The sequence below is a fragment of the Gambusia affinis genome, linkage group LG17, assembly GCF_019740435.1.
Source record: "Gambusia affinis linkage group LG17, SWU_Gaff_1.0, whole genome shotgun sequence".
NCBI lineage: Eukaryota > Metazoa > Chordata > Actinopteri > Cyprinodontiformes > Poeciliidae > Gambusia > Gambusia affinis.
The window spans coordinates 20,100,464-20,124,638 of NC_057884.1; the positions used below are offsets into that span (position 1 = coordinate 20,100,464).

At 38.1% G+C, this 24,175-nt stretch overlaps 1 long non-coding RNA gene across 1 annotated transcript; it reads right to left on the reverse strand.

Annotated features, from left to right (window-relative positions):
- Positions 1-826: 826 nt before the first annotated feature.
- LOC122847275 lies at positions 827-21,002 on the reverse strand. The gene is made up of 3 exons (XR_006373362.1): positions 20,646-21,002; positions 1,338-1,400; positions 827-1,197 (listed from the first exon to the last, which is right to left on the reverse strand). It is a non-coding gene; the product is annotated as an uncharacterized LOC122847275 (long non-coding RNA).
- Positions 21,003-24,175: the final 3,173 nt, after the last annotated feature.

Below are 24,175 nucleotides of genomic sequence, written 5' to 3' on the forward strand. Positions count from 1 at the left end.
TGATTTCAGACAGGCGTGTAATCTGCTGCAAGCCAGTTTGCCCTCCAACAGAGATCTTCTGTCCAAGAAGATAACTCACACATACAGAGAAAACCTATCCTCGCTTTGGATTGACTATTTGAGGCCATCTTAGTATTTCAGCACTTGAACGACCAGGTGAAAGTACAGAACTAATCAATAAATTACAAAAGTATAGTCAATTTATTTTAATAACTCCATCACCAAGGGGAACACATTACATAGATTAATTAAAGTCTGACATTTTAGTTCCTTACTTTTCTTAATAATGATGGTTTTCTGCAAACAGCTAGTGAAAACACAATTAAAAACAAAATTTTACTCCAGATTGATACAAAAGCTCTTGCTGGAAACCGAAATCTGGGTTTAAAGCAGCATTTCTCAATTCCGGTCCTCAGGCCCCCCCTGCCCTGCACGTTTTAGGTGTTTTCCTTCTGTCACACACCCTCAGGAAGTCATCACAACATGGCTCCTCTATTAAACCTCTACCAATGTTTTTACGAGGGTTACACTGGAAAGTAGCTCCTTTAACGAGCTCAGCTGATGCACAGTTCCACCAAGTGTTTGCTAATTGCTACAGGCTAGTCTGAAGGAGCCGATCTCTGAGGCAGAATGTCGGAAACTTGAAAACTGCAATTTTGAGGAGGGGCTCCATCCTCGAAGGCGGAGCACGGTCCATTTAGGCGTTTTGCACAGTTGAATGGTTGCCATGGAGACTAAAGGATCTCTCAAACAGGGATGGGAAAATCAGAAAAGCACTCCAGGACATAAAATCATAACACGATGTAAAGCTCAAAATTGCCGGTTTAATGGGAAGTACATTTAATACCTGCTAGGAGGTTGTTTTCAAAAGGTAATTTTAATCTGAAAATAAAACTCATCTCGACATGTTTTGCAATTTATTGAATATAACCGTCACAGGACATCGACACTGAACTGATTCAAATAAATGCAGAAATCCGGACCTTCAGCAGGCGTGTTGCTCAGTGAGACACAAGACGCCTGCTGACCCCGTCAGACACACTTCGCTCTGCATCCTCGCCTGCTTTTCATCACCTGTTGAAAGCAAGTCTGCGTGTGTCTGAACAGAAACAGAGCCACAAATACTCTCCGTGCGGCGCGTGTCGTAGCTCATGCATGATGCAGTTCATCTTAAAGTGGTTGCTGTGCTGTGAATGTCTGCCAAAATAAATAAATAAAAGCCATTTTAAAATAAACTGTAGCACTCACTTCATTACTTCTGCACCATTGTGAAGTCTGGAGATTATTGAGGGATTTTGAGTCGGTGAATTTTAATTGCCTGCAACTGCAGAAGTCACCTCTTGAGCGCACTTCATCTCTTGTCTGCTTTGAAAGTGTCCCTTTAGGTCTCAGAGATGTGCCTGTAAAAGAAAAAATAAAAACAACCAACATTTTACCAGGCAAACACAAAGTGCCGCGAGGTGGTAAACAGCACAGAGGTTAGACAGATGTTGTCCAGATGCCAGTGACGCTGGCTGTTTGTCTAGCACGGAACAGTGTGTGATTTCATGCTGCACCGAGATCACACTCTGTGTGTGGGAGGAAGCACGAGTGGGTTTCTGATTATAACCAGAGGGAAGACAGCTTGCATAGATGATGCTCATTATTCTAAATATCCCTGTTTCTGTGCGAGCGCTTGGTGTACGCTGCGGCTGTGAAACGCCAGTTAATTGTCAGCGCGGATGCTTTCGGTTAACTCTGCCCACAGTTCAACTCTCCACTGTCACCTAAGCTTGCACTGCCTCGTTGCATTTGCCCTAAATAACATCAGATTCATGGTTGCATGATGCTTTTTCCTTTTTTATTTATTCCTGGACTCCCTGCTGAGCACGAATGACATTGTTCCAATTCCCTCATTAGCATAAACCCTGAATGCCTTCAGAAAATGTGCAGCACAGAGTTGATTTTCTGACCAGGCACCGAAAAGCAGAAAATTCCCAGCATGCTTATGAATCGCTCCTGACATCTGTGAGGAGAAGCACACTCCAAGCTGCTGTTCAGTCATGTGACAGCTGACAAGATAAGAGAGCATTGATTTTCAGCCCTTTGGCATTACTTGAAAAGGAGAATCCTATATGCTGATAAAGCTGCACTCTGAATTTTTTATTTTTATTTTTTTCTGCAGGTGAAGAGCATGTGAGCTTTCATATGGAAAACAAATGAATAGAAAAGAGAAGAAGAAGGATATTGAATCTGCAGGCTGAATACAGATTAACTGTACCGGTTAAGGTTGGTGATCTGCAGCCTTCAACTATTCAGTGATAACTTACATCAATATAAAGAAACTAAAGCAAAGTGTTTTTCATCTAAATATGGAAAAAAATGTTACTGCATGTCAGTGGGTCTCAGTGTGTGTATCCATCTAATTTACAATGACGACAATTTTGCTCCTCAAATTATTACAATCATATGTTTAGTTCTGCGTAATTTAGTTTAAACTTTAGTTTAGGGTACCGGGGTTCTCTCTGGGTTCTCCGGCTTCCTCCCACAGTCCAAAAACATGACTGTCAGGTTAATTGGTCTCTCTAAATTCTCCCTAGGTGTGAGTGTGTGAGTGAATGGTTGTGTGTCCTGTCTGTCTCTGTGTTGCCCTGCGACAGACTGGCGACCTGTCCAGGGTGACCCCTCCTCTCGCCCGGAATGTAGCTGGAGAGGAACCAGCAACCCTCCCGACCCCATCAGGGACGAAGGGTGAACAGAAAATGGATGGACAGACACTTGCACAGACCTGCAGCCGACAGCTTTTAGAGCAGATTCAATAATATCGATATCAATGAGGTGCAGTTGTGGGGCTGCTTTTCATTCTCTCATTTACAGTTTTGATCAACCGCGAGAAAAAAAATAACAAAAGCCATTGTGTGTTTTTTTTTCTCTCTCTCTGCCGGGGTTTATCGATTCGGCCTGGAGACGAAGACATGAAGTCTTTCTGTTCTGAATCTCCCAAGGCTGTTAAGTTTCACTTTTGAAGCTGAATCAAAGGATAAAACTGCTGAACATGATTATGAGAAAATCTTGGTTTGGATCACGTCAAACAACTGTAAGGTTTCTTTTTATAATTGCTGTAAATTTGCCCATTTACATACCATTTCCTTGCTTTCAGATAATTCACTTGGTGAAAACGTTTAATAAATAAGACAATTATTAATCATATCTTTGACTACAGCCTTTGTGAAGAGCACTACTTGCTTTCGCAACTCTATCACGGTTGCTTTTGAAGTATCTCCTGGGCATGTTCATTATTTAAATAGAAATTAGAACATTTATTTCACTCAATCTGCTGCAGAACATTCATAGATAAACAGAAAATATGTGCATAATTGCATCTGGTAATGTACAACATTACAATGGTGCTGCAAAATTAAGAAGTTTGAGGTAATTTATTTCAACTCATAAATTGTGGCAGGCTGCATAAGCTCATGTTTTCAAATTTGTAAATCATTCTGTTGAATGTAATGAAGTTTTTACTTGTTTTGCTAAAAAAAAACAAAAAACAGAGCCAATGCTGGGCAAGGGAAACCAAAGAGCCTTTTATTTATGAAGTAAGCGTGACAAGATTAAATGATGAAAATGAAAAAGTGCAGAAAGAAAAATGAGCTTTGGGAAATTAAAAGTAGATAAATTAAACAGAAAGTTTACTTCCCCTCCCTCCAGCCAAAAACAATAATTTCACCTGAAAAAGAGGTGAAAATAAATCACTTAGAATTTCTCTTTCCAAATGCTACTGTTAATATTGAGAGCACTGCAAAACACAAAATCTTACCAAGTAATTTTAGTCTAGTTTCTAGCACACGTGACCCGGATGATGCGTGAAATTCAAATGGGGGTCAGGAAGTGGATTGCTCCAGTTCAAAACGGCAAAATGGATCACAGCGAGTACGCCAATGCCCTAAACGGGCTAGAACCGACGAGGTTGCCTCAAGAAAATATTTGTATATTTAGGATGTGATCCGTATCTTCTCAATAGAAGACTTGTTACATAACCTTGAACGTCGAGGCGAGCCACATGACTAACTATCTGGTGCTGTAGAGTTCATATCATACGACGAGCCAGAAGGAAGTTTGTTTCAGGTTGGGTCAGCCAAGCATTAAATGGCTGTCGACTTGTTTCTGCCTGGTTGAAGAGAGAGTTGTGCCATTTTAGGTAATTAGTCTGTGATAACAATGCTACCGCTAACGCAATTAAGCTAACCCATGTTGTTTCTATGTGCTTGGATCTACTTGTAAGTAATTTATTTAGCTTTTGTAAGCCCAAATTCATTGTATGTTAATTCTGCATTTCTGCAATGTAGGTCAACCGTTCGCAGCAATCTGCAGAAAACCAATTAAAAACATGGTACCTTTATCATATACATCTTACCTTACATATGAACGATTGACTTTCTATGTTACTGTCCAATAAACCACCTGAAAATACAATTTAAACGATGTGATCATTACCTGTCAGGAAGTGGGCGCTGCAAACTTCGTCATCGTCCTGTTTTTAGTTTTAGATTGTTGATCCTCTTTTCTCGACTTTTTTCTGTAAGTTTTTTTTTAAAATGAACTCCCTTGAAACCAAATACCTTCGAAACCTGAAATTAACATTTATCTTTCTCTCTGTTAGAACAATTGGAAAGAAACAATAATTATTTACTTAAAACAAGCTCCCATGTCTTCCCGAAGAGTTACTTTTACGTTGAGACATTTGCATTAAAACTAAAATACATATAATACTTGGTAAAATGTTGTGTTTTTGCAGTGAGGGCTTTGGAGATATTATAAGGTGATACTTATGATTTTATTGTCTTCTTTGGAAAATTGAAAGGAAGAAGTAGTTAAAATAATTATAAGAAGTATATGCTTTTGAATTTTACTTAACAGTAGGATTTTTTGTGTTTTATGACCCGTAACTTTTCACACACATTATCATGAACTAACTACAAAATGCAGCATTTCTGAACCCATCAAAGCCTAATTCTTGTTTTTGTGGGCCGGCGTAGTCTTTGGCCAATCAATGCTCATATTCAGACATGCAGAAATCTATACACCTGAGATTGGCAGTGATAATAAAAAAGTGAAACGTTGCATCAAATGATGTTGTAAGCACATCAGTTTCCTCTCTGTAACAGGGAAATGCAGTAAATGTTCTCATAAACAAACATACACACAGTTATTGATCGTAGAGATGGAGAGGTTTGGAGTTTTGAATGTTTACAAGGTTTGTGACCCGAGGCATCAGTCGGGTTGTTCCAGACGGCAGCATAGAAATAACCTAAGAAAAAAAACAAAAAAAAACATTTCACCTGATGACCCATCTCAGTTTCTGTGTCTTTATGCCACTCAGAACTTTATTTCTCACTCATTTCATTGTGTTTATCTCAGAAAAGTGTCTGGACACAAAGTCATTTTTATCATCAATGTGGTTCAGCAATTTAGAAAAAGAAAAATGCAATCTGTTTGGTCCAGGTGATTTAAACGTCACTGGACTCTAAAGAGTATTTTATAACTAAAAAATGTTCTGGAAATGTTTTTGATGAAGATCCCGCCCCCATCTCCCTGCTCGCTATCAATGACTAGCATTGGTTTTGGCTGTTAAGTTGTCGATGTGACACACTTGTAGTCTTAAATCTATGCCTGATATGTGAAAGCTAAAGGGATGCAGTTACTTTGCTACCAATTGTCAACACTACGACAAATAAATAAGAAGGTCCGGAAAAAGTTTTAATTCAGAAAAAATAGTGAGAAAGTTATGCTAGGGCCAGTTATGCTAGCTTGACTATGAAAACCTTAACAGTAGATGTGTTGTGGAATTCGGTGAAAAATAAAAAGAGAGATGTAGGTGTTTGAATTAGCTAATCAACTGCCGCTGGGTTAGCTTAGCTAATGGCAGCGACAGCTACTCTACAAAACCGATCATTTGATAATAATCAGAAAATAAACATCAAATCTAAAACCATAAAACTGCAACAGACTGAATGTTCAGTTCATTGTGTGGGAAATATTTAAGTGGGTTTTTTTTGTGTTGATTCCTGAAACATAAAGTGGTATTGTTATCAGTTGCTACGGAAACGAGTCTCCGTGTAGTGTACAAGACAGAGCGAGACAAAAGTAGCTTTGAGTTGTTCAACAGTTTTTCTGTGTTATTTCTGCATTATAACAACAGTAACTCCGTCTGCAGGTTTCATTTAGTTAACTGGATCGTTCCACGTCGGCAGCACGGCTGCCATTACAGAATCGTCCTTTTTCCCTCCAGTGTTGTGCGGATCCATATTATGTTCCTCTTGTCTTTTTAATTAGGCCGCTGTATTCTACAGGTGTTGTTGACCAACTTGTACCTCTAATAATTTGTTTATGGCAATCCTCTGTTTCATTTTATAGATCATTTCTGGGAGCTGCCGCTCTTCGCACTTCGTACTGCGCGAGTCTTCACACAGTCATGAACTTTCACACGTGTGAAGTCCGGACTTCTCCCCCTGCAAGTCTCCACAGAGCGTGTAGTTTAGAGATATCTGAAATGCCAACAAGAGAGTGAGCAGCAGCGCGCAGACCAAAAGATAGCAGCAGGAAATAGATGATTTTTGTGGAAGATAATTCGCTCAGCTTGATATCAGGGAAAACTGCTGCTTTCTTCTTGGGTGTAAATGCGTCTACGCTGTGTCGCAGGAAACTGGTTTTTATGTAAACGTTTTACTTTCTCTCCACTGGATAATTGTCAAATTAATTCTGAGCTGAAAGAATAGTGGGAGAAAAATGACACAGTTGTATGCTTCTGACAAATTCGAAGAAATTCCAACAAATAGACATTTTGTACAATGTCATCCAAGAATTTAAATTTTAAAGCCACTGAGTGCAACTCTTATTACAAACCCAATCTCCCTTCTTCAAAGGACGTTTATCTATGAAGAGTTTCATATCAGAGACTCAGGAATATCGTATTTTGCTCTAAAATGTCAGCCATGATGGATTACTTTAGTTATACTTAAGAACTGGTACAAACGGTCCAATGACAGCGGCTCATACTGCTGTTGACATCCATGAGACGTTCTGAATAATTGATGCTGTGAGCTCTTTGCAATAAAAACACGACAGTATCAATATCTTTTGGTGACATTAATAGATGGTTTGACATTCAGTCTAAACACTGAAGCACTTATTAAATGCACCAGCAGTGTTTCTGTAAGACTGGGCCTGGGTTAGGAGTTGCTGTTGGGGCTTCTTGTTGTTGCTGAAATACAGAGCGCCTCCAAACCGCCATTACTGTCGACAAAAATTCAGAGGAATCTGAATTATTATGAGTTACAACATTTATGTTGCTTTTAAAATCCAGAAAGTATTATTGAATTTCATTAAATATTTTGTTGTGGCTTGTCTTTTTGTCATGTTGTGGCTTTTTGCTGTTGCATTGCAATTTTTGTTGCTCCATTGTGGCTTTTTGTTTTTGCATTGTAGCTTTTTGGTGTCACTGCACGTTTTTGCTGTTGCATTGCAGCTTTGTTGCGTTCTGGCTTTTTGGTGTTGAAATGGGGCTTTTCTGGTTTGGCTTTTGCTGTTGCATTGGGGCTTTTGCATTTTGTTAGCCTTCTGGGCCACTGTAATAATGAATGTCCAAGAAGATGAGAAGAAAACCAAAAGGATTGTGGACTTTGGGTGATGTAGGAATAAGCTATTTCCATTCTGGAGAGAAAAAGAAGAGGTGGCGTAGGACTATAAATACTTGAGTGCTGATTTCGACGACACAGACAGCAAACACGAAGGGAACTATTCCTATTTCTTCTTCATATGTTTGAGTTATTTTCTTCTTTGCTTGCACAGATCTACTACACTATGAGCAGAAATTCATCTTTGACCAAAAACACCTGAGTGAAAATGAATGCCTTGCTGGTATTTTCTCATTTGATCCAATTTAGATGACGTGGTGCAGCTAAAGTTAGCTCTGAGGCAGAAGAAAATTCATCTCAGCCAGCAGCTGTTCAGGCAGGAAAAATGGAGGAATATGTGGTAAGAAGGGATGGATATGTTACCACATCTTGGTCGCCTCCGTTCGCTGTTGATGCTTTAGATGATCAACTGATAACGTCACTAATATCAAGTCTACATTCAACAAAGTGTTTTTAAAACTTATTCAAACTGTTTTGTCTTTTCCAGGGTGTTGTGATCATGGCCGTAGCAGCTGGTGTTCGCTGCTGCTGTCTTCAGCTTCATCAATGAAACAATGAATGACAGGCGCCTCTGGTCGGACTGTGTGATCCGGTAAGTAGTTCTATCGCTGTGTGTCCTGTACGATAGCAGCTGTTTAGGGTTCGATCTCCGGGTCCAGATGTAAATGGGACGGCAGTACTGCTGGCGGAGTTCTCCGTTAGCGTTTAAAAGAGCTTCTGTCCAATGTTTCGCCCAGTGGCAGAGAGATTTGTGGATAAAAACTGTTGGCACGACATTTATTTGTAGCTCTGTAAGGTAACGACCACCTGCTAAGAGTCTTTGACTCTTAACAGAGTCAAATGACTCAATGACATCGAGTCATTTGCTCCTATAAATGACTCAATGTCTTCTGGAGAGAAATGTTGAGAGTACTTTGGAAGTTGTGTTCAGATTCAGCTCTTTCCCTTTCCGCTCCTCTTTTTTTCATGTTGGAAGCGATCCAGATTCACCTCACTGTTCTGTTTTTATTCTTTTAATACCACCAATAGTGACACTAAAATTACACCAGTCAAACGCAACATGATAACAACTTAGGTACAGTTAGCCTTCCTGTGTTTACTCTGTAGATTCCAGTACAGAATGGACCCGTCGGGTGAAAAACTTGTGACCTCCATAACAAAAGATTTACATTTTTGAAGTAATTATGAGTTGATAGTAAAATTACAACATATTTAGACTAACATGTTCAGCTACTCTTGGACCCCTTTAAGATGAAGACCTGACTGCTGATCAGTTTCAGTCTTCTCTTGTACGGTTGACGTTTTTTATCCTCAGAGGTTTCAGCGCCAGCGGGCGGATTGCCGTTCAGGCTCCAGACTTTAATTGAGCAGGCTGCTATTCAGGCTGCTGCTGAGCTCCGGCTTCATGTTTGGCTTGTTAATATTGTTATCACGTCTGTAATAAAAGCTGTTTTTTTTTGTTTTTTTTTTGCTACAGGATATTCAAGGTGATTTAGCTTCCTGTAATTACAGACCTTGATGAAGGGCTGTCAGTGAGCAGCCATTACTTCACGCCAGGTGTTATGAACTCATGAGGTTTAAAACCGGGTGGATTTTTTACACTGGCTACGTTATTAATAAAGTGTTATACCATGACATGCAGTTTCCTGAGCAGGAGTTTCATCCAACCCTGATAAGAACAGGGCGATACACGAGTCAGACTTAGAAAGCATGTCTGCAAGGAACACAGATTTTAATGTTCTAGATTATTATCTGCTGTCCTGCTAATTATACAATCCATAAAACAGCCCGAAGCTGTTTTACAAACTTGCTAATCCGAGGAAGTTTTTGTTTTTTGTTGCTCGTCGGAAAACTTTGAGGATTTTCCTGCCTCTGATTCCAGGTTTTGTCCGTTTAAGTGCGAGCGCCTTCTTATTTTAAGAAATGCTCTTTGCCTGCGTTCATGTGCCAATTACAAATTACTCCAGATGAATGAACTCTAAAAATATATTTAATGAACAAAGCGTCGTCTCTGACACCATGTGATGTTGCTGCGTGACATCTTAAGATGTTTAATTTGGTTCCCTTTGTGTTATGTAAATTTGTTTGACTGACAAGTGTAATTAAGGCAGAGTTATGGCAGTGAGTGCATGCAGCCGACTGGTTGGTGAACTTAGAAAAAGCGAATGACAAAGCAGTTTCTCCCAGAGAGTTTCTGTGAAACTTTCTCCCAACATGCATTCTGCATGTCAGCCGTTGTCGTTTCTTATTCCTGACATCTGATTCCTGTAACATAATAACAGATGCAAACAAAAGAGCTCCTGGCTATCAGAGTGGCAAATTCTTATATTTTCGTCTTTATTACAACCTCAAAGCAACACACCAACAAATAGATTATAGATCAACTCTGTTTACCGTCAACCTTTAAAACCCAGAATATATTGGTCCACCGATGTGGGATTTTATCTCTGTATAAATCTAGCGGTTGTGTGAAGACCTCAGGGGTTTGTGGGAGAACATTTGATCAAGACTAAAGAAATCTGAGAGAAAGTTGTGAAGTTTAACTCAGAGTTAGATTAGTAGAGGATATTCCTACATGGCTGGTGTTTTTAGCTATTTACAAATGCAAAAAGTGTGGATTTTAAGCTTTCTAATGATGTCAAACACACGGGAATCAAACATTTCCATGTGTTTTAGGACTAAAAGCACAATAAAAGAAAAATAAGACTTGAAGACAAAAATCCTCTTGTATTAAATAGAACATTTACCCACCCATTTCTACCAGTTGCATTTAAATAATTGAATAATTTTTAATTGAATAAAAACAACAATAGCTGACGTGTGAGCAGAGAATCATAAGCAAGCAAAGTTATAAAAAAACAAATCTGTACCTTTACGGCACAGATCTGTAGAAAAGAATCAATCTCTAGCGAACGACATCAAAAATCTCAGCAGGTAATACTTGACTGGACCAATATTAGTTGAATTTACAAAACAGTTCTCAAAATTGACTTTTTGTCAGACAAAGGAAAGAGTAATGTGTGAGTTTTACAGATACTTTATGTGGCTCACGGTCACAGAGTGGATAGTGTGATCTGGTATAATGCACAACTTGTTCCTTGTGTTTGCAGTTTGGGGCAAATTGTGTTTGTATTATTTCTGACAAACAGAACAAAACTTTAAAGCTTCTGGGTCTTCAGGGTGTTTCATTCTTCACAAACTGCAACCCTCCTTGGGGCTATAAGAGGGATTTTTATAATGCTACTGACATGACCGCAGCTCATTAGCAAACTGCTGTTTTGGGACAGAAATAGGTGAATGTTATATAACATGAACACATTTAAATTCAGTTCAAGTAAAGGTTATGTTACTTTTAAGAATGGAGACTCAAACCAACTGTTAGCTTTCTAAATGAAAGACTGCAGAACCATTAGCCTCCTAGCCTGCTACTTGCCCCCTCTGTGGCTCAAAATGCTTTTGGATCAAGATGTTTCCGATGTTTGGTTCATATTTAGGTGTCCTAAGAAGACTGCTTTTACTTGGACATCAGTAAAAGCAGATCAGGAATCTTTGCTCAACCTTATTAGCAGGGTTGGTTCAATTTATTGTTTTTCTCTGCCCGTCTTTTGTAGACAATTCCACTTAATTCTCATCTTTCTTCAGTTCTACATCTGGGATTTCTCCCATTGAGTTCAATTTCTCCTGTTAAATTTCTGACATGAACTACCGGTCATGTCAGTGAACAGAAAACAAAGTTGTAAACGATTGACGTCCGCTTTCTGTGCTTTCTTAGCACCTCATTCTGCATTTTGTTATAGTTTAGCAATTTCAGAAGAGGAAGTGCAGGTCGGGTTGGCTTCTAAATATTGAGCAAATAGAGACAGTGCAAGAGGAATGGTTGACATTTATTGCTGGCAAAGATGTTTACAATACATGCAAATTTCCGGTAAGCTTCATAGCGTAGAGCTGCCGCGTTTCACGGCCAGATGTTAGCTACTTGGTAAAATCAGATCCGATTGTTTAGAACTTTGACACCAACAAGAACCGACGCCATATAGTCTTCTCAACAACAGGAGGAAAAGTGGTGCAAGTGAACACAACAACTGAGATGCTCAAGGGAGGGTTTGAACCAGCAACCTAATAGACAAACCCCTATCATTGTTTCTTAAAGAGGCAGTATCCCCTACCTTTCTTGCCATATAGCACAGTTAAATTACTATGTTCAGTAGTAATATAAATGCAGTATATATTAAATGTGACTGAAAATAAAACTGATATGGTCTTAAAATGGGCTCTTTGTCTTTTTAAAAAGTCCCATTCTTTCTGAAACTCCACCTTCAGGAACTCATCACAACATGGCTCCTCTATTAACGTTTTAACAACGTTTTCACCAGCGATGCACTGAGAAGTAGCTTGTATGATGAGGTCAGCAGTTCCACCAGGTGTTTGCTAATTGCTGCTGGCTAGTCTGAAGGAACCTAGTGTGGGAGTCATGGAGGAGGAAGCTTGAAAGCTTGGAAATTGATACACCATCAAGGCGGGGCTAGGTCTACTCAGGCGTTTTTGTACAGCTGATTGGTTGCCATGGAGATTGAAGCATTTGTCATAGAATCAAGACAAAACTCCAGGTGTGTTTTTGATGGAGGAATAACATGATATGAAGCTCAATAGAGTCGATTTAACATAATACTGCCCAAGTTTTTTGGCAACTAATAAGTTTGATTCCCAGGAAGTTGATGGATAATCGATTAGCTGGTTCTGATTCCTGTTCATCTAGTTAGTCTGTTACTTAAATTGAAACATCTGATACCATCCCAACCCTCAGTGGAGATCTGTTCACCGCTGAGTGGACAAAGGTCAGACAGTCCACACAGATCACTCGATTGTGAAAATTGAACACTCTGACCTTTGGGTGTATTTTCTGAAACATCCACTACTAGGAAGAAGCTTCCTTAAAAGTTTTCAATTTGTGAATAATCTCTCACTTCAGAATAATGAACATCACACATTTTGGAAATACAGCTTTTAGCACGTTTTCCAAATGGGCAGCAACTGTTGCTATTGTCTCTCCATTCTGGCAACGTAACAACAAACAACTATATGCTGCTGAATAGCAATCAGCAAAAAAAAATCTGTTTTCATAGAGGATGTTGTGCAGCTTTTCCATCACAAATAGAATCTTTTGTGCTTGTTTTTGGGTTTTTTTGTTCAATTTTATTATAAGAAAAAAAAAGTTGGTACATCAGAAATGGAGCGTACAATCTTTTTGTCATTATTCTGAAACAAGTCTTTAGTTTTTACTTTTGCGTTAACAATAATCTGAGAAGGTTGGTACCTCTAAACATTCATGAGATTCGATTTCCCACCAAATACAAAGTGGGGCTTTAATAATGTTTTTGCTTTTTGTGCAGTGTTTGCAGGATGAAGTCCAGACTTTATGCTGCTCTTGTGCGTCATTGAAATACACGAAGCAGAAGCTGAACAGGAAGTTCAAAGAAAACAAGAACGAGAGCATGAAAACCCGGTGATATTTCTGGAAGTGCAAACCTCTTTTTTACACACACACACACACATCCAAAGGAGAAAGAAAAGTACACACGGTAAGATTAAGGGTTCTTTTTTCACTGGAAAACTCTGGATAAAAAAAAGAAAAAATTGAAATAATTTATTAGCCTTTTCAGTACAGATTGAACCTTTCTTTAAGCACACAGGCTGAAATATTTACAGATGATTTACTCTAATTTTAGTTTACCTAAACTCTTTTTGCTGCCACAATATATATACATTTGTTAAACCTTTTCCCCCCCCTGTGTGGGTTGAATCACAATTTCCACATTCCAGAATCTCATTTAGTCATTTATTCAAACGTACATGAATTTCCATTTTCTGTTGTTTTATTGCATTTTTTAATGTGTTGAACCTTTTATAGTAACTTATACAACTAAAATACATTTATATCTGTGCTTTTTCATGAAGAAAATGTTAAATATGCAGAATCTTGCGCATTAAATGAGTGTTTTGTGATTGAAGCACTACAAAAACCATGGTTACCCAGTGGGGGACATTGACGAATCAAAATGTTGGAAAGCCAGCTGGTGTCACGCTGCTCTTTCTCTAAAAACATCTCAGTGAGAAAGTTTTATCTATTACTGCAAGCAGGTGTCCTATTATCGCCAATTTTTTACGACTGTTTCTTTAACGAGCTGCTAGTTTCATAGTTCACGTCTGATTTGTGATCAGAGATGAAAAGTGGAGCCTTTAAAGGGGCAGCGTTGTGTAAAATCCACTTTTTGAGCTTTACATGTTAATCCCTGGAGTGTTTTTTTGACTCTTTCATGCATGTTTGTGAAATAACTTTAATCTCCATGGCAACCATTCAGCTGTGCAAAACACCTGGGTGGACCTAGCCCCGCCTTCGAGGATGGAGCCCCTCCGCAGAGCTCAGAGACTCCTTCAGACTAGCCAGAAGCAATTAGCAAACACCTGGTGGAATTGTGCATCAGCTGAGCACATTATACAAACTACTTCTCAGTGAAAGGCTGGTAAAAATGTTGTTAAATGGTTTAAAAAGGAGCAATGTTCTGATGACTTCCTGAGGGAGGAGTTTTTAAAGGGACAGAGACCCAATTTCAAGGCATTTTAGTGCACTGCACCACGCACTTTATAATCAACTTGCTTCAGACCTCTAACCAACCCCAGATGAACTGAAGGCTGTGGGTTCATTAATTATGGAACTCTGGGATTGATTGATTGATTTTGGGGCTTTTTTTTGGTTGTTGTTTTGTTTTTCTCCTTTGCGCAATTTATACAGCTTTTTGGATGTTTTCACTGATGTTGTAAATATGTAAATAATTTTCCTCACTATAAACACAAGGCACTCGCAACTACAAACTTCTAGTCTGTCTGCTCCTTCATGACTCATTTCTATTTTCTGAGAAAACGAGCCCATTGACCTTATTGCTCACAATCCATTTACATTGATTTAAAATATAGTTTACTGTTATCTTTACAGATATGCTACAATACTGTTGCACAACCATACAATATTTGCAATTTTGATATAATATTAACATCCACAAATGAACAAGATCTGTCAGAAAAATGTGGGGTTATAATGTGACAAAATGTTGGGAAAAGTTCAAGTGGTAGCAGTTCTTCTGCAGGGCACTGCCTGCTTCTCCATTCTTGGAGAAAAGCAGATTATCTTGCAGTGAGAAATTGCACTCCCTTCTGTTTTTCCTCTTCAAATGTTGGCGACACCAGCCACCTCAGTGACCCCTGAAGCGTGCTGTTACCATGTCACAGAGCTCACGGCCCCCCAAGCCGACTCTTCACAACGGCAGACAGGAAACGGACGGTTAATACACCCGTCGCAATCACGTCACGCTCTTTGTTTAACACAATGCTGGGAGAGTAACAGAGAAATAAACCGTCCTCACTTTCTAAAATATGTTTTTCTCTCCGCTTCCCTATCTGCCGCTGTTTCGTCAAGTGGATTCACACAATCAATACGTCTCGAACAGGATGTCTATCCAGTCCTGTTTGTCGAAAACTGACAAGAGTCGGATCATAATCCGAGAACGGGAGCAATTTCAGGAAGAAAGCATCTCGCTTTGCTTCGGTGGAGTTTGTTTCAGTTTGTAATTAAAACTTTGGTTTATACCACCTAATAAATCTTTGCCACATTTCCAGGATTCTCAGGTAGACCAACCATTCCTATTAATCATGGATGGACGTTTCCTCTTTTATATTAATGCGCTGAAATATCATCAGTTACCCTGCGGTAATTGATGCAGCAGATTGTCTCCATATTCCCCGTCACCACAGCGGTGCAGAATACCGAATGAAAGAGAGATCTCCTCTCGCACTCACTCCAACACACCACTGTATTAATGGAGTTTCTGCTCTCATTGACAAGCAGCGATAAGAACGTTACATTAAAACTGAATATTTTGTTTCTACTCCTGTCTTTATCTCTATCGGCAGAGTGAATTTCTTGAGTCTTTCGAGTTTAGCTGCTGACTTTTGAGATTTTTGCCCTTTGCCTTCCCCCAACCTGCTGGAAACGACCTCATTAAGCAGGTCGAAACATTTCTCCAGTGATCTAAAAGAGCAACTGGCCAACTCAAAATCAAATTTTGACTTTTTTTTAGGCTTTGGTCTCAAATTGATGGTGTTTTCTAGAAAATGGTCAAAACGGACCAAATTTATTCACCATTTTTCTGGTCATAGCGACCATGGAAATGTTTTAAGACAAACTAACTCAAACACAAATACACAGAACAGAGCATTTCTTGCTCCTGTCAAAGTGTACATAAATCTGGTCACAATCCAGCAGCAGGAAATGGAAATACTTTTAACTCTTTCACACTCTTAAAAATATTGTAACGTAATGCAAAATTTTACTAAAATAGTCACAGTCGTCTCTTTTTGAATGTAATCAACAGACTGAGTGCCAACTATGGACTAAAGTAGAGGGTTTAAAGTGAGTTGAACACCTTAGCTTATGTATGTTGAAATTTTCCTATCAACTAATGAATTGTATTTGCGATACATTGATTACTTGAAAAATGTTTATCTTTTGTTATATTTTTCACCCAATGGGTTGACGACGCGTTTTGGTCCATTCAGTTCTGGAATCTGCAGAGTCAACACAGAAAGGCTAACATCACCTGACTTGTCATTTGTCATATTGCGTTTGACTGGTGTAATTTTAGATAATGCCACACTGTGTCACTGTTGACTGTAATAAAAAAAAACTAACCTGAATCTGATGCTTTCCACAAGACAAAAAGGAGAGTGCATAGAACTAGAGTCGAACACAACTTCCAAAGGATGTAAATTTGTGCCCTCAACATTTCTCTCCAGAAGACTTTGAGTCCTTTGTAGGAGCTAAACTGACAAAAGGCTCTAACAGGTGATTGTTACCTTAACGAGCTAAAAATAAATGCCGTGCTGACAGTTTTTATCCACAAGGCGCCCAAACTTCGCTGCCGCCGGAGCAAGAAGCGCCTGGCGAAATGTCAGACTGACAGGAGTAGAAGTTCTTCCAGATGCTAACAGACTGCAAAGACTTATTCATCGCTGTTTTGGTTGGACCAAGCTGGAGTAATCAGACCTTCAGACTTCATTTACCCAAAATGCATTGCAGCATGAACATAGCAAACTTTTGTCACAATATTTTATTATAATTTACAAAAACTAAACAGCCTACAGTATTATTACTGTACAGGTTTTACATCCAAAATAAATATTTCTCAAATAAATACTAGAACTAATTATGTATCTTTTTAAAGCTTTTTATTTTAATCGAATGGGGAACTCCAGAGAAAACACATGTAGGTTCTTTAAATATCTCTTTACAGGAGAGATACTAATTAATTCATTAAGCCAAATCCCCACTGAAGCCACTTCAAGGATCTAGACGTGTGTAGTGATCTTAAGTAGGAGGATGTGGAAAGTATTAGGCTTGAAGTCAGGAGCCGGTGACATTACATAGTGAAATCTGGACATAGGACTCCACCTTGTAGAGATAAACAGCCTCAGGACTAAATTGTAAGTCGCCTGGATCGTCACATATTGATGCATGTGGCAGGAAAAAGCCCCATGTGGTTCAATCCGCTGCAGCTCCAACCGTTACAGGTAATGATCGTGCAAAGGGAAAGGTGTCAGAGCACCACTGCTGTTAAATCAGCAACTCTGTCGCTATGTTTAACAACGTTTTAGACTTTTTTTAAAATCTGGTGAGCTTTCTGTTTTGTTGGCGATTTTGAGATTTCAACTGCTCAGTGTCACATTGTTCAAACCTTAACGTCACATAAACTAAGGGTTCTTTTCGATTTGATTAAAGTTTGAAATTCAGTTGGTCAATTGAAGTAGGCAGGACATAATATTGTGATCCATGCTGATAATCAGATTTTACAGGCACCAAACAATGCTTTCCCCTCAGTGTTAGATCTGTGGCCTTGCTCTCTATTCAAGCACAAACTGATGCGTCTTCTTACATAAAGCACAGCTACTCAGAGCTGCTTTTGTGCTCATTGAGAACTACCGATCCTATCAGAGTTTATGCTGAAGTTTGTTTAAAAACCTTGAGGTAAGAAGGTTTCCAGAAGGCATTGGGTTTATTACAACTAAATACTTGAAACAAGAGCGTTATTAAGCTAGTAGGGTTGTAGGGTAAAGGTGGTGGAAGACTTTGTTTACTTTAACTGTACAGTTTCTATAGAACTGGAGCAGCAGGACCTGACTGCAACAAAAGCCCAACACTAAACAACAAAGTTACAAAACAACATTTAAATGTGCGAATTCATCGGGTTTGTTTATGCTCACAATGTTTCCCAGAGGATCTCCTTAATGTGACAGATCTGTGTTTATTCTCTGCTTGCGCCTCCATGTCCTTTACGCGCTTCGCATTATTTTGCAGTCGTGTCTCAGGATGAAAAGAAGCACAGCGGGAGAAAGACTTGACGATTTTGAGGTTTTAATACATGCAGCGTAATTGCAGACATTTTTATGCTAAAAGCAAGATGAAGAGTTTCAATTTTAGTCAGCTGGCATTGAGCCACGTAGCAGACGTTTCTTACAGGAATCTAATGTTCATCTCCACTTGCGGGAGGTAAATGTCCTAGTCAAAGGTGTTGGAAAACCTCGATGACTAAACTCCTCCAATTTCACGTGCCTCTAATGGCTCATCTTTTTTCTCCGATTTGTCATACGGCCATCTGGTGTTGCATGACCAAACCAATGTTTTTAGTTTCTTTTTTTTTCTCATCTGTCTCCACTCAAAAAAAAAACATTTTAAACTAGATTTGCATAAACCGGCAACAGTCACGATTCTACCATCTGTGACGCTGTTGTCAAAAAAAATAATGCAGCAGATTGTGAACTGCAGCACTCGTTCTAGTTAAGTCAACTTTGACGGACAAAAGAATGTTATTTTAATCCTTATGCCTTTGAGAGATCTGGTCATTTTATTTTATTTTATATTTTGGCTACTCCGGCTTCCTCTAAAAACATGACTGTCTATTGGTCTATTGGTTTCTCATTGTCCGTGAGTGTGTGTCTCTGTAGCTCCATTTACATTGACCATATAATTGTGCAATTTCAAATTTTAAAAATAAACAAGCCAATTTTGATCAAAAGTTTTGCCGTCAGGATAATGTGGGGTTTTTTTTTTTTTGGTTGTATCAAAATTGGTTTATTTATTGTTTCGCATCGAACCAACAACCAGATGTTGATGCAAACCACGAAGAAGACGACGTCAGGAAGTGGTTGGAGGTTCATGGAGCTGCTTTTTTAATGAGTTATCAAGTCAACAAACTTATTCATTAGTGACTTTAATTGTATTTCTGATTTTATGGAAACACCACAATTGTGGAATTGTGTTTTTCCAACATTAGCGGATTGACAAAGTTCGCAATGGAAACTTGTGTTGCCCCGTGGTGGATGGTGGATTTGACCTAATTTCTAACAATCTGCACCTGGCAGCCTCACAAATCATCATCTAAAAACAAAATTTTATTTAATTAGGTTTTTTCTCCCTGCTAAAATCTAAAATATTGAAGTGTGACTCAAAGCAGGAACACTAAATCTGAAAGGTAAAAGCTAAAATGTAAATAAGGTGTTCTTTCTTTTGCTCTCACTGTTGTGACAATAGGATGAAATTTTCAAAGAGGCATTTCTGCCAACAGGATCCTCAACCACTTTACTGAAATAACAGCAGTCTCTGCTTTGTTGCATGTGAATTGTGTTGCACAGGTCTGCAAACTGATACTTGGGCTTGCAGCCCATCTTTTCATGCTGTGTGACAAAAATTGTTGGCAAACACCATTACCAGGTAAACTCATCAACACTGCGCCGAGGCAGCTCAATTTTCTCTGTACAAACTTGTGTTTTTTGTAGCCAAGCATTTTCATACACGTTCACAGGGGTGTGTGTAAAAAACACAATGGATGTGAAGCATTGCCTTGGGTTTGCAAGGAAAAGGATGAAAGAGGTGGCTCATGTTTTCACAAATTCTGCAGCTTAAAGCAACAGAAAGAGTTTATTATCAACCAACTTTCTATCGTTTCTTAATGTTTGGTTTTGAAGATGTCTTTCAGATGAGATGAGAGGTGAAATTTGTCCCACTGAAGGACATTTTCAAGATGTGAGAAGCTACAATTAACCCCAACGATGCAAAACAAGTTGGTTTTTTTCCAAGTACTTTTGAAAAGATACAACATCCTACGCCTTCGACATATGCCACAAAACACTTCAGCAAACTCAGCTTTAGCTTCCACATTTAGGTATTCATGTCTCACTTTTAAATGTGTGGGGTGAATCTTTAATTGTGTTGATAGAGGGAGCTTTGATCAATCTGCGGGGTCAATGTCGCGTTGGAAGACAAACCGACAACTAAACCCTCTTCTGCTGCTAATTGCTTTAAGCTTTACATCCAAGTTGACGCATTTGAGAAGCGGATTCATCAAACAGGACTTACAAAAAAGGGTCAGGGGTTAGCAGAAGAGGGTCGAGTACCCAAACAACATATTCAAGAAATTACTGAAGAAGAGTAGAAAAGGTATTTGGTAAAAAGTCTACTTAAGTACAGTAAATAATCAAATTATCAATCATTTAATATTTAAAAATTACATAATTATATGGACTAAAATGTAAAGTTGAGTGGAAATTTTGGTATTCTAAGTATGAATATGACAGAACTTCATACAAGTAAATAAAAATAAATAAATTAGGCAAAACAACATTTTGTTTTCCAATGGAAACTTATGAAACTAATAAAAACTGCAGGTGTGCGTCTGGTGAATGTTTGGTTAAAACATGTTTGTTTTTTACTCAGTAGGTAGAAAATCCAGACATTTTACTCAATCAAGAGTAGAAATGCTTTGGAATAAAATTACGCAAGTAAAAGTGACAAGTGCAACATCAGAAAAATACTAATAAAAGTATATATAAATATTCATATATTGTTCAAGACAAGTTACTTACCAACTCTGGGGGTTATGATATTGTAGTGTTGGGGATCGGCGATGATCCAGCCAAATTACAATACTGTAATTCCACCACACTTCGCGCCGTCTGAAAAATTCCAACGTCGATTTCCAGCCAGTATCGTTTTATTACGGTAATTTCACCTGCACTGTAGCAGAGAGTGAAATTAACCTGATGAAAGACTCTTTCAATATCTAGCAAGTTAACATAACTTGCTAGATATTGAAAGCTTCAGAGATCTCTGAAAGCTGCAGGACTCTTGAGGCCCTCCAGGACTGGAGTTGACACCTGTGCAAAAACCTGCACCGCCACGTTTCACCGTGACAACACTGTTGCCACGGCTACAGGCCTCTTCCTGAATTCTCCCAACAAAAGGAACGTCTCTATTCCCAAAGACTTTGAGTTTCATCAGAGGAAAGGGAATGCTTCCAGGTCTTTAGCGTACCTCCACCCGGACTGAAGAGATTTGATCATTTAACCTTTCAGTTCAATCCTCTGCAGAGTTTTAGTCTGACACAATAACTCCCAACTTGGCTAAGCCATTCATTATTGTCTTAGCAGTTGTTCCTGGGTCTTCAGGGACGTTTGTCTTCCTACCTCTGCCAGCTTTCAGTTAACGCTTCTTCTCCAGTTCTCGACTCTTTGAATCACTCTAATAACATCTCTTGCTTTGTTTGTTTGTTTTTAGCTTTACGCTTTCTTCTCTTTTGACAGTTTCAATTGTATGTTGATCTCACAAGCCTTGACCATTGTAGAGTAAAAACAACTCACTGTGCTTTAGGTCGGCGCTTTGTGCTGCTGCTCAATGAAAAGGCAAGTTCTTAAGGAGGGTAATGATTTCGACCCGGATTGTTTTTGGGCTTCATAGGATAATTGTAATTCTGTGTGCAAACTGAAACGATGTAAGCCTCCAAAACAAATCAAGGAGTTGTGTGAGCAAGTCTGACTGAACTCAGGAAATGAATATATAAAGCAGGTTTTCAACGGGAGCAGATATATAAATATGTATATACACTTTACAAAAGAATAGTACAGGTAATGTTTGTAAAGTGACAGAAATAAACACCAAATTTGTGTTATTTCACTTTTCACGATAGAAAGAAATGTTATATTTTACCGTGTTATTCTCAAATGTTCCAGTTCCAAAACTAAATATATGATGATCAAAGTAAACATTTACTTACAAAATAAATATTTAGCTAGTTGACTTTAGTTTGAAGATTATGCATTTAGCTTGAAGCTAAATATTTAGCTTGAAGAAATATATTTAGCTACTAGTAAGCTAGTTAGCCTGTTTAATATTTAGCTTGCTAACTGAACATTTTGTTCCAAACTACAAATATATACAAATATATTCAACTAATATATTTTAGTTAATTATAGCCAGCTTAATATTTAACTCTCTAACTAAACATTCAGTTTGTCAAATTGTTTTATTTAGTTATAAATAGGTATTTAGCTACTATCAGGTTATTTGTATTTAGCCTGCTTTAATTTGAAACTACATAAATATATAAATATTTAGCTTAGCCAGCTTAATATTGAGGCGGCTGACTAAACACTTAGTTTGGACCCAAATGTCTAATTTGTAAACTGTAGTTTACATTGTATTTAATTTATACAATAAATATGTATCATAAATATTAGCTTCCTAATATTAAAATGGATCTTCTGACAGGCTAAATAACCCAAATTATTGATGATAATTTTTGACCAACTTTACAAACAGCACACCATATAAGTGCAGCTATATTAAGATTTATAAATAAGTAAAATGGTAATTTATTTAAATATAAAGAAGCTTTTAAACAACAATAAAGCTGCTAATTAAATGGACAGAACCATTTTCTCAGGCTGCAGCACAAATGTGAACATAATAAGTTGAAGAGTTTTCTCTCATTAACGTTCAATGATGATACGTCATCTGATCGCTAATAACAGCCTCATAACAGCGTAGGAAGAGAGTAAGGAGGCGAGATTTTCTTCAAATCACACTTTTCTCATTCAACCTGAGGAACCAGTGCTCACACTGCCAGCTAGTCACCAACAACAGCAACTTTACTGGCTAACGAAAAGAAAGACAAAAGGCTGGAATTCTCCATTTTTACATTTACATAAATCTGCATCGAATAAACAAAAACATTTGGGGACAATAAAAATAATAAGTTGCTGCAGAGGAGACTCTTCTTCCTAAACGAGGAAAGTTGCGGTAAAGAAATCATCGCTTCAGCCTTTTAATCATCTGTCTTTCCTGGTTTATTTCAAAAGATCCTTGAAGAAATCGGAGGCCATCTGTTCATAAGTGGAAGTTGAATTGAAGTTACCTTTCAACAGCATAATTAGTCTCAGAGGAACTTCATATCAACAGAGTAATTGCTACGAAAGCATTTGCTAAAGTGACTTTATTCAAAACTAATTAAAATCATATCTAAAGCTTAAGAACAGATATTTTTTTTAGAGAGTGAAATATTTAACAAGATGATCTGATATTGTTAAACCAAAAGTAAAGGGTATTGGACCGAGAAAACGGAGCTGGACTGAGTAGATAGACGAGGAACTCGTTGCTAACCTGCCGGTTAGCAATCAGGATCAGGTGTGAACAGCTACAAACTACATAAATAAAGATATTTAGCTTAATATTTAGCTGGATAACTACAGTACAGTTTGGTCTGTACTGTAAACATTTAGTTTGAAACTAAATATGCAGATATTTAGCTGGGAGCTAAATATGTAGTTTGAACATATACATACATTTTACTCCATTTTTCATGCCATGACAGCCAGAAGTCTAATAATTTTAAAACTTTTCTGTATTTTAATAGCATTCGAGTCTATTAAAATATACGCTAGTAGAAGTCGGGTTTTTTATATATTTAATTTATCATTTCATTTAGACTTTGCACCTGTAGAACCTGAGTGAAGTTGGATTTGAAGATATTGATGAAATTTTATTGATTTTGTAATAGTCCGGGGGCTGGTTGACCTTTCATGACCTCTGGAAACATTTATTAATATCTTCAAAATGATAGTGGCACAAACAAAAAGATTTTCTGCACAAACATTCGACACCATTTTGTCTGGTTTGAAGAAAGTGGGAAGGTCAACTTCAGGTCGCCAGTCCATCACAGGTAAAATCAGAAAAATTAAAATAATATAGTCTTAATCAGTTGTTTTTGATTTAACCCTACATGTACAAAAAGAAAAACAAATCCACACTTCCTTATACCTGAGGAATATTTAAATCTCATTCTGAAGAGCATGTTGCTGCTGAAAATGGAAACCCAGAGTCTCAGATTTACTTGCATGAATGAAGGTGAAATTATAAAAAATTAAGAGACGACTGCAGTGAAAACCTCCTGGTTATTCCACCAAATATTGATTTCTGAGTTAAAACATTAGTATTGTTGTTTCTGACTGAACGTGAACTTGCTTTATTTGGATTATTTGAGGTCTGAAAGCACTGCATCATTTTTTATTTTGAAAATTTCTCATTTTCTGCTAATAAATGCTAAAGTTTTGCTTGGAAT